The following is an 11,293-nucleotide window of genomic DNA, read 5'->3' on the forward strand; positions in this document are numbered from 1 at the left end:
CAAGCTCTTGGAATTTGCAAGTGAAAAGTATAAAACAAGCTTCTAAAAGCACAAGTCAGAGATTTTGATTTCTTTTTCCCTGCTCTAAATACTGAGTGTCGGTAGGAGGGCAGTGTTATTAAGGGCACACCTGGATTCACTTGACATGCCAGAAGAAAAAGGAATTCCACATTTGAGTCAAGCTCTAAAATACAACTCTGAATAGCTGTTGCTAGTATGTGCAGACTTGGTCTTAACCTTGAAAGAAACCGCCTCATTCACTAGTATTTAAGAGGGGAGGATGCACTCCTCTCCTGTAGCATTCTTTTGAGTATTTTCATTATTCAGGTTAATATTTAAAGGTGACTAAGCAGTAAAAACTGGCCTCTGACTTTGTGACAAAAACCTTGCTTTAGGCTACACAGCAAATCTACCAGGAATGAACACATCCTAAATACTGCCATAAGAATAAAAGCAGATGATCTAGGATGATCCAGAATGTCTGATGTGCAGTCATGACTTGCTCGAGAGTCAGGCATTTATGAAAGCATCAGGGTTTATCTTTAAACAGCTTCCAAGAGTGAGATACCCTACCAGCTCCCCAAGAGTTTGCAGCAGGGCAGGCAGCCAAACCAGCATGGTGCAGCACAGCATGGCCAAGTTCCCCAGCTTTATGGGCTGCTCAGTTCTAGCGGACAGGGGAAAACAAAAAGTCTGTAGCTACCCTGTATCCTCGAGCAGGTCATGAACCTGCAGTCTTACAACTCTTCACATCAAGAAGGCATCCATCCTCTTTCTTGCCTTCAGTGAGAGCTACACACCTACACGGGCTTCTAGCAATAGGAGGTGTGCAAGCAGAGACAGAGCCCTGATGAATTCACTGCACATCACAGCACTGCTCAGCTCTAGTACAATATAAGCTACTAATACTGCTGGCCTGTCAGTTGGCATTTCAGTGTCCTGGCTCCAGCCTGTGTTTGCAATGGGTTTGCTCACTGGGGCGATAGTGGCCGTAGCAATACAGATCCTGGAGTGACTCCATTCAGCACCGTCTGCACTGGCCTCTGGAGATTTAGCATTGTCAGATCTCTCTTGGGCTTGAGTTCCTATGGCTCTTCCTCCAGGTCAGTGGCAAAGCTCTCAGCCCCCACCAACACCATGCTAGTTCCCATGGCAGGGACTCCTCTGGGAGTCAGCACACACAGTATGTACATTTCTCAGCATTGTCACACAGGCCTGACCCACAGATCACTGGTCACAGCACCCTACACCACAAAATACTTGGTTCCTTAAACACCTCCTAATGCTGATGGGATTCTATTCTCTGCCACGGAGTTCCCTGTTGCTGTCCCATACTGACCCCGCAGCTTCATTTTCCTTCACTGCCACCATCCAGTCTTTCTTCCTGCCGTGGGTTTCTGATCACAATTTCTCTCTCGAGTATCACACCACGCATCATACTTCATTTCACTCGCTAGACCTGCATAACTACAGCCTGCTACCAGAAACTTGTGCAGCGTGAGAGGATTTTCATGAGCTTGCTTCGCTGATGGCTGCAGCTGAGGATACCTTACCTATAGTGAGCTGGCAGATTTCCAGGCCCTTTGTTCCCTCAATACAGAGGGATCAACTGTGCTGCATCTCCTGATAGCAGTGGTGATTCTTGTGCAGTCAAGATAAAGCTGGTAAATCAGTCAGCAGAGAGTCTTTTTTTTTTTTTTACCCTCTGCTCTCTTGAGTAGATAAGACACTAAGTATTTCAGTGCTGCCAGCATGAATGCGATGTCAATTCAAAGGCAAAGGCTGCTCAGCCCTTTGTGGGTGTCCAGGGTAAATGAGAGCAGCTGCTTGCTCCTGCTGCATGATGCTTTCCATTTCATCTCAGCTGCAAGACTCTAGCAGACATGAAGGCCAGCAGCATTCTGCATCAGTCCCTCCCCCTTGCGAAGGAAAACAAGTCTTGTCCTAATGAACCAAAAGGGGACATGTGGTTATTTTTCCCTTTTTAAAAATCTTGCTTGCTGTGGACAACACATCACGCTCACCTTAGCCTGCAGAGCTAGGACACTGTTAACATTTAGCTGTGTAGAACACATAAATATGTAGCTGGAATTTCTACAAAACATAACGACATATATGTTGATCTCTATTTTATCAGCTATAGTCCTGCCTGCCATATTTGGTCTCCCTGTCTTCTGAAGGAAAGCACTCTGGGGATGGGACACACTTGTTTCTTCTACAAAAAGCATAAGGGAAAGTTTCAGCCCTACAGAAAACAGGAATGTCTCTGAGTGCATAAGAAATTTAAGCTTTTGTTGAAACAATCAATCATAGTGTGCTAAGCTTTCCAACTCTATTTCAGTTGTGGGCTAGACCTTAGCCATCAGTGAGGCATATACTGATCTAATTTGTTCCTGCTCTCACGTGTACAAAAATACACACAATTACCATTTTATAACTAAGCCATCCCAATGACTCTAACAGGGCCATTTGTGACAAAATCAGTTTGTCATAGAACTGGAACCTCAGCTGGTAGATAAGCACATCCTAAATAGACAGGAACATCGTTTTGTTAAAAATATTAAAAGGTTAAAAAAAAAATGTTTTAGCCACATCATGTGTAACCTTAAATCCCAAAGAATTAGGAAACTGAAAAACTTAATCTATAATTAGCAGGGTTTTTTCTTAGGCAATACGAAAATTCATAGAAGTTTTAGATTTTAGGATGAAATACATATTTTAAATAAGCATGTACAATGATGCAAACAGGGAGCCTCTGGCTAAAAGACAAAAAACCGGTGCAAAGGCAAACAATGGCCCATCAGGTGTTATGGAAAAAAAAGAACATTACAAAGAAGGGACCTCTGAAAAAAACTTGGTTCGACTTCTTGCTCAAAGCAGTGCTAACTTTGATCAGGTAACAAATAATAGTTTCAGGTACAGCTTTGAAATTTAAAATATAGTAATAGAATTACCAAAGCATCTAAATATTGATCTTTGTAACCTCTGTACCAGTGATTCTATCATAGCTCACCATGATGAAATAGCACAGAGCTTTTTGTCTCAGTTGTCTAGAATTCTGTTAGGAATAGAGCAACAAGGTCCAATAGTTTTGACTTGCCCGGGGGAAAAAAAAAAAAAAACAAACAAAAAAAAGTAAGAGTCCCATGTGCAGCAACAAGTAATTTTCTTTCCCCAACTCTTTTCTGTCCCTCTTTTCCCAACTATTCATACTGATATAGATATAACATTACAAAACAAGCCACGAAGTCCAGGAAGGCTGGACATGCTTTAAAAAGGAATTGCTAAATATTCAGGAGCAGGCTGTCCCAGGGTGTAGGAAGACAAGCCGTCAGGGAAAAAGACCAGCCTGGTTAAACAGAGAACTTAGGCTAGAACTTAAGGAAAAAAAGAGAGCCTATTTGCTCCGGAAGAAGGGTCAGGTAACTCGGGAGGTCTATAGGGACATGGCCAGGTCATGTAGGGAGAAGATTAGAAGGGCCAAAGCTCAATTAGAGCTTGATTTGGCTGCTACAGTCAAAGATAACAAAAAAAGCTTTTACAAATACCTCAACAGCAAAAGGAGGGTCAAGGAGAGCCTCCACCACTTGCTGAATGAGGAGGGTAGTGTAGTGTCAAGAGATGAGGAAAAGGCAGAGGTGCTCAACGCCTTCTTTGCCTCGGTCTTTAATGTCAGGACTGGTTGTCCTCAGGAGACTTGGCCCCCAGAGCCTGAAGTTAGGGACAGGGGGCTGTGTGAACCCCCCATAATCCAGGAGGAGACGGTTAGTGACCTGTTGTGCCAACTGGACACCCACAAGGCTATGGGCCCGGATGGGATTCACCCCAGAGTAATGAAGGAACTGGCAAATGAACTTGCCAAACCACTCTCTATTATCTACTGGCAGTTCTGGTTAACTGGAGAAGTTCCAGCTGACTGGAAATTAGCAAATGTAACGCCCATCTACAAGAAGGGCCAGAAGGATGATCCAGGGAACTATAGGCCTGTCAGCCTGACCTCGGTGCCAGGCAAGGTGATGGAACAGATCATCCTGAGTGCCATTACATGGCACATGCAAGACAATCAGGGCATCGGGGCCAGCCAACATGGATTCATGAAAGGCAGGTCCTGCTTGACCAACCTGATCTTCTATGACAAAGTGACCCGCTTGGTAGATGAGGGCAGGGCTGTGGATGTAGTCTATCTAGACTTCAGTAAGGCATTCGACACTGTCTCCCACAGCATCCTCCTAGACAAACTGGCTGCCGGGGGCTTGGATGGGTGGACTCTTCAATGGGTTAAAAACTGGCTGGATGGCCGAGCCCAGAGAGTGGTGGTGAATGGGGCAAAGTCCAATTGGCAGCCAGTCACTAGCGGTGTTCCCCAGGGCTCTGTTCTGGGGCCGGTGCTGTTCAATATCTTTATAGATGATCTAGACGTAGGGATTGAGTGCACCCTCAGCAAATTTGCAGATGACATCAAGCTGGATGGGAGTGTCGATCTGCTGGAGGGTAGGAAGGCCCTACAGAGGGATCTGGACAGGTTGGATAGATGGGCCGAGACTAACAGCATGAGGTTCAACAAGAACAAGTGCCGGGTCTTATGCTTTGGCCACAACAACCCCATGCAGCGCTACAGGCTGGGGGAAGAGTGGTTAGAAAGCGGCCTGGCGGAAAGAGACCTGGGGGTGCTGATCGACAGCCGGCTAAACATGAGCCAGCAGTGTGCCCAGGTGGCCAAGAAGGCCAATGGCATCCTGGCCTCTATTAATAACAGTGAGAACAAACAGCTGACAGCGGCGGCAGCAGCGAAAAGTGGCGGCAGCAGCGAAAGCGGCGGCAGCGACTTGAGGTTAGTGCGGGGGCGAGGGCGACATCGGGCTTAACCGGGCGGTTTTTCGTACTCTGGGCCCCCCCTGAGCCCCCCGCGAGCATCAGCCCCGAGCTGCTTCCCTCTGACCCCAGACCCGGACCCAGAGGTTCCCGGCAATGAATCAGGAGAGGAGGGGGCGTAGCCGGAGGCACCGCGGGCGATTTAAACGCTCCATCCCCTGTTATCGTTGATAAAGAGCCTCCTGGAGGGCAGGGACTAGTCCCTGGCCAGAGGGGAGAGGGTGAGGGAGACTCAGCAGTGCCTGTGTGAATCTGCAGTGACTGGGTATGTCCCAGGGCAGGAGAGGCTGCAGTTGTTTGCAACTCGTTGGGGAGGGCACTGACTCCCTCCCAGTGCACAAGGCGAGGAAGGTGCCAAGGAGCTGTGAACCAGGGGTGTCACCAACAGGTATTTCCCAGTTCAGTGAAAGAACAATGGTATCTACCCGGTGGAAGAAGACCGAAATGGATGTGGGAACCCAGACAGAGCTCCCACGGAAGGAGGCGATGGTGCAGGTTGCGGGCTGCAGGGAATGCTACAGCGTCTCTGTGGTGTCAGGGGGCTGTGTGCGCTGTGAGCAAGTAGATGATCTGCTTGGCCGAGCGGCACAGCTGCAAAGCCAGGTTGAAAGGCTTCAAGCCGAAGTAGAAAGGCTTAGGAGCATTCGGGAGGCTGAAATGGAGATAGACTGGTGGAGCCAGGCTCTGCCTTCCCTGCAACAAAAATGGGAGCACCTGCCGGAGAGCTCCCAGGATCGAGGGACCCCTGTACTCTGCCCCTCTCAGGTGGAAAACAATAACCTAGAGGAGAGGAGTGAGTGGAGACAAGTCTATGGCCGTGGCAAAAGGCGAGTGCCCTCCTTGCCTACCTTGCCTCCACAGGTGCCTCTGAGCAACAGATATGAAGCCCTAGTGGAATACAGCCGGTCCAACGGGGATGTGGTGGAGAGGCAACCTATATCAGAGGTCCCACCACAGTCAGAAAAACCTGACGGGCGTATAGCTACCTCCTCCACAAGGAAGAAGAGAAGAGTTTTAGTGGTTGGAGACTCCTTCCTAAAGGGATCTGAGGGCCCAATATGCAGAGCTGACCCCCATCACAGGGAGGTCTGCAGCCTGCCTGGAGCCCGAATCAGGGATATCACCAGGCAACTCCCCAACCTGGTGAAGGCCACAGACTACTACCCCCTGCTGATCTTCCAGACAGGTGGGGAAGAAGCTGCATCCCGTAGTCTGAGGGGGATGAAGAAAGACTACAAGGCCCTAGGACGGTTGGTGAAAGAGTCTGGGGCACAAGTTGTTTTCTCCTCCCTCCTTCCATTTTCAGGTGATGACGTGGGATGGAACAGTAGGATTCTCTCTATTAACGCCTGGCTACGAGACTGGTGCTACAGGCAGGGCTTTGGGTTCTTTGATAATGGCTGGTTTTATAAGACAACAGGCGTGACAGTGATACATGGGAAAGGTTTATGTCGTAGGGGCAAAAGGGTTCTGGGACAGGAATTAGCAGGGCTCATTCGGAGAGCTTTAAACTAGATTCGAAGGGGGATGGGGTGGTAGCTGGGCTTGCACCACTGGGGCAATGCTCTAGTGTTGAGGTAGACCAGGAGGCCTCCCATCCCCCTGGGGTGAAATCAGGGGGTGAATCTGGGATGAAATCGGTGTGCCCAGCTCGCTCCCTGAAATGCCTGTACACCAATGCACGCAGCATGGGGAATAAGCAGGAGGAGTTAGAAATCCGTGTTCGGTCGGGGGGCTATGATCTAGTGGCAATTACAGAGACTTGGTGGGACGCCTCGCATGACTGGAATGTGGTCATGGATGGCTATGTCCTGTTCAGGAAAGACAGGCCGCTAAGGAGAGGTGGTGGAGTTGCTCTTTATGTGAGTGAGCAGCTAGAATGTATTGAGTTCTATCCAGAGGCAGATCAGGAGCGAGTTGAGAGTTTGTGGGTGCGAATTAAGGGGCAGGCTGGCAGGGGTGATACTGTTGTGGGTGTCTATTACAGGCCACCGGATCAGGATGAGGACGGTGATGAGGCCTTCTACAGGCAGCTGAGAGCAGTCTCTCAATTACAGGGCCTGGTTGTTGTGGGGGATTTCAACTACCCTGATATTTGCTGGGAGGCCTACTCAGCCAGCCATCCCCAGTCCAGGAGGTTCCTCCAGTGCACTGATGATAACTTTCTGATGCAAATGGTGGATGAGCCAACTAGGAGAGGAGCGCTGCTGGATCTGATCCTCACTAACAAGGAGGGTCTGGTTGAAGAGGTGAAGGTTGAGGGCAGCCTTGGTTGTAGTGACCATGAGATGGTAGAGTTCAGGATCTCATGTGGCAGGAACAGAATAGCTAGCAGAATCACAACCCTGAACTTCAGGAGGGCCAACTTTGGCCTTTTCAAGCAATTGCTAGGGGAAATCCCATGGGACAGGGTACTAGAAGGTAAGGGGGCCCAAGATAGTTGGTTAGCGTTCAAGGACTGCTTCTTCCGAGCTCAAGATCAGAGCATCCCAACAGGTAGGAAGTCAAGGAAGGGTACCAGGAGACCTGCATGGTTGAACAGGGAACTGCTGGGCAAACTCAAGTGGAAGAAGGGGGTGTACAGATCGTGGAAGGAGGGGCTGGCCACTTGGGAGGAATATAAGTCTGTTGTCAGAGGATGTAGGGAGGCAACTAGGAAAGCTAAGGCGTCCTTGGAATTAAACCTTGCAAGAGAGGTCAAGGACAACAGAAAGGGCTTCTTCAAATACATTGCAGGTAAAACCAACACTAGAGGCAATGTAGGCCCACTGATGAATGAGGTGGGGGTCCTGGAGACAGAGGATAAAAAGAAGGCGGAGTTACTGAATGCCTTCTTTGCCTCTGTCTATACTGTTGGAGGCTGTCCTGAGGAGCCCTGGACCCCTGCGGCCTCAGAAGAAGTCAGGATAGAGGAGGAATCTGTCTTGGTTGATGAGGGCTGGGTCAGGGACCAATTAAGCAATCTGGACGTCCATAAATCCATGGGCCCTGATGGGATGCACCCGCGGGTGCTGAGGGAGCTGGCGGAAGTCATTGCTAGGCCACTCTCCATCATCTTTGCTAAGTCGTGGGCAACGGGAGAGGTGCCTGAGGACTGGAGGAAAGCGAATGTCACTCCAGTCTTCAAAAAGGGCAGGAAGGAGGACCCGGGTAACTATAGACCAGTCAGCCTCACCTCCATCCCCGGAAAGGTGATGGAGCAACTTGTTCTTGGTGCTGTCTCTAGGCACATCAAGGATAGGGGGATCATTAGGGGCACTCAACATGGCTTCACCAACGGGAAGTCATGCTCAACCAACTTGATAGCCTTTTATGAGGATGTTACCCGGTGGATAGATGATGGTAAAGCTGTGGATGTGGTCTATCTCGATTTCAGTAAAGCGTTTGACACGGTCTCCCACAGCATCCTCGCAGCTAAACTGGGGAAGTGTGGTCTGGATGATCGGGTAGTGAGGTGGATTGTGAACTGGCTGAAGGAAAGAAGCCAGAGAGTAGTGGTCAGCGGGACAGAGTCCAGTTGGAGGTCTGTGTCTAGCGGAGTTCTGCAAGGGTCGGTTCTGGGACCAGTTCTATTCAATATATTCATTAATGACTTGGATGAGGGAATAGAGTGCACTGTCAGCAAGTTCGCTGATGACACAAAACTGGGAGGAGTGGCTGAGATGCCGGAAGGCTGCACAGCCATTCAGAGAGACCTGGACAGGCTGGAGAGTTGGGCGGGGAGAAATTTAATGAAATATAACAAGGGCAAGTGTAGAGTCCTGCATCTGGGCAAGAACAACCTCATGTACCAGTACAAGTTGGGGACAGAGCTGTTGGAGAGCAGCGTAGGGGAAAGGGACCTGGGGGTCCTAGTGGACAACAGGATGACCATGAGCCAGCAGTGTGCCCTTGTGGCCAAGAAGGCCAATGGCATCCTGGGGTGTATTAGAAGGGGTGTGGTCAGCAGGTCGAGAGAGGTTCTCCTCCCCCTCTACTCTGCCCTGGTGAGGCCGCATCTGGAGTATTGTGTCCAGTTCTGGGCCCCTCAGTTCAAGAAGGACAGGGAACTGCTAGAGAGAGTCCAGCGCAGAGCCACGAAGATGATTAAGGGAGTGGAACATCTCCCTTATGAGGAGAGGCTGAGGGAGCTGGGTCTCTTTAGCTTAGAGAAGAGGAGACTGAGGGGTGACCTCATTAATGTTTATAAATATGTAAAGGGCAAGTGTCAAGAAGATGGAGCCAGGCTCTTCTCAGTGACATCCCTTGACAGGACAAGGGGCAATGGGTGCAAGCTGGAGCACAGGAGGTTCCACTTAAATTTGAGGAAAAACTTCTTTACTGTAAGGGTGACTGAACACTGGAACAGGCTGCCCAGAGAGGTTGTGGAGTCTCCTTCTCTGGAGACATTCAAAACCCGCCTGGACGCGTTCCTGTGTGATACGGTCTAGGCAATCCTGCCCCGGCAGGGGGATTGGACTAGATGATCTTTCGAGGTCCCTTCCAATCCCTAACATTCTGTGATTCTGTGTGTAGCCAGCCGGTCTAGGGAAGTGATTGTCCATCTGTACTCGGCACTGCTGAGGCCGTACCTTGAATACTGTGTCTAGTTCTGGGCCCCGCACTTCAAGAAAGATGTTGAGGTGTTGGAGCGAGTCCAGAGGAGGGCGACCAAGCTGGTGAAGGGTCTGGAGGGTCTGACCTATGAGGAACGACTGAGGGAGCTGGGGTTGTTTAGCCTGGAGAAGAGGAGGCTCCGAGGTGACCTTATTGCAGTCTACAACTACCTGAAGGGAGGTTGTAGTGGAGTGGGATTCGGCCTCTTCTCCCAGGAGACTAGCGATAGGACAAGAGGACATAGCCTCAAGCTTTGCCAGGGGAGGTTCAGGTTGGTCATTAGGAAGCATTTCTTCACAGAAAGGGTCATTAGACATTGGAACAGGCTGGCCAGGGAGGTGGTGGATTCACCATCTCTGGATGTGTTTAAAAAAAGACCGGACATGGCACGTAGTGCCATGGTCTAGTTGACATGGTGGTGTCAGGGCAATGGTTGGACTTGATGATCCCAGAGGTCTCTTCCAACCTGATTGATTCTGTGGTGCTCTGATCTGGGACAACTGTCAGTTCAGGTCAGCGTTAGGTAACAAATGAAGTCACTTCAAGGAGGAATGAGGATTTAAGGTTTAAAGTTAGTGTTTGGAACATAGAACTGATGCAAGCAAAGAGGTCAGAAAGGACAGCATAGAAGTTGCATTGTCAGCAGGGGTTCCTTGAGAGGCAGAAGAACATTAAGCACAGGAGCACTTCAAAATAACACCTGCTTGTATTTATAATCAACTCTCTGATTGAGTACTTTAAATCTTAATAGAAGCTTTGTATTCTGTGTTGGCTAACACCAAAGCATTGTAATTGCTGTATACAGAACCTTGCCACAAGAGCCACACTACATATATAACTCAATGCAATTCTGCTGGGTAGGGCCTGGTACCAGAGATGAAATAAAAGATTACACTCATCTTTACCATCAATACTTCCAGTGAAACTTCAAGACCCAGCTGAGACCACTGAAATGACAGAAGACTACCCAGCCATAATTCATTTTCTGATGGTAAAGGAAATGCAAACCACATGGGACTACTAGAAGAATGGACCTGCGCTGGCCCACTCATATATAATATCTACCCAAGCAAGGATGTGGAGAGCGCTGGGTCAATCACTGCGTTAAGACCAATCTGCTTAAAGACCTATGAGGGTAAAGATAAAAAACACTTCCATTGTCAAAACCATTTGGCAGTTTCATCAGCCCCCAAACTCATAACAAAAGTAACTGGTTTCATGTCTCACTTCTGAATACAAGGATGCTATTGTCCTTCCTAAACCCTATGCCCTAGTGTTCTCCTGCTGAGAATTGCCTCTTGGGATGCCAAAGGTCCAGGACACACGGAAGGTCCCGAGAAGACCACATTATGATTTTGAATGCCTTACTTTTGATGCAAGAGTTGGAACTGAGTACTGTTTTTCTCTTATCTTCCCTGAAGAAGCCCTTGTAAGGTGGGATAATACTTGGTACTTGAGTAACCACTGAGAAAAGGCAAGCCTGTTTTCTTGTGGCAGTAATGCAGCTAGTATTGTTAATCAGGAAACAGCAGAAGCTTGTTGCTTTCAAATCCCTTATCCAGGAGTGGGGATGAAAGAGAAGAGCATGCTTTTAGAACAGGACACCTGAACATTGCACTTCTTATCTCTTCCAAAAGCAAATTCAATTTTGGACAGTTATAAGTAACAAAAGCCCCCACTTTGGGCTGGCAGAAAGAAGTGCTAGGCAGCACGAGGCAGCTTTAGTCTGCAGAAGTACTAGATAGTCCTCTCTACAAAAAACCCAAGGCATCAGTGTAAAAGCCTTACTGTAGGACAGATAACTCATTCAGCTAGCAAGGTCAGC

The sequence above is a fragment of the Nyctibius grandis genome, chromosome 5, assembly GCF_013368605.1.
Source record: "Nyctibius grandis isolate bNycGra1 chromosome 5, bNycGra1.pri, whole genome shotgun sequence".
Lineage (NCBI taxonomy): Eukaryota > Metazoa > Chordata > Aves > Nyctibiiformes > Nyctibiidae > Nyctibius > Nyctibius grandis.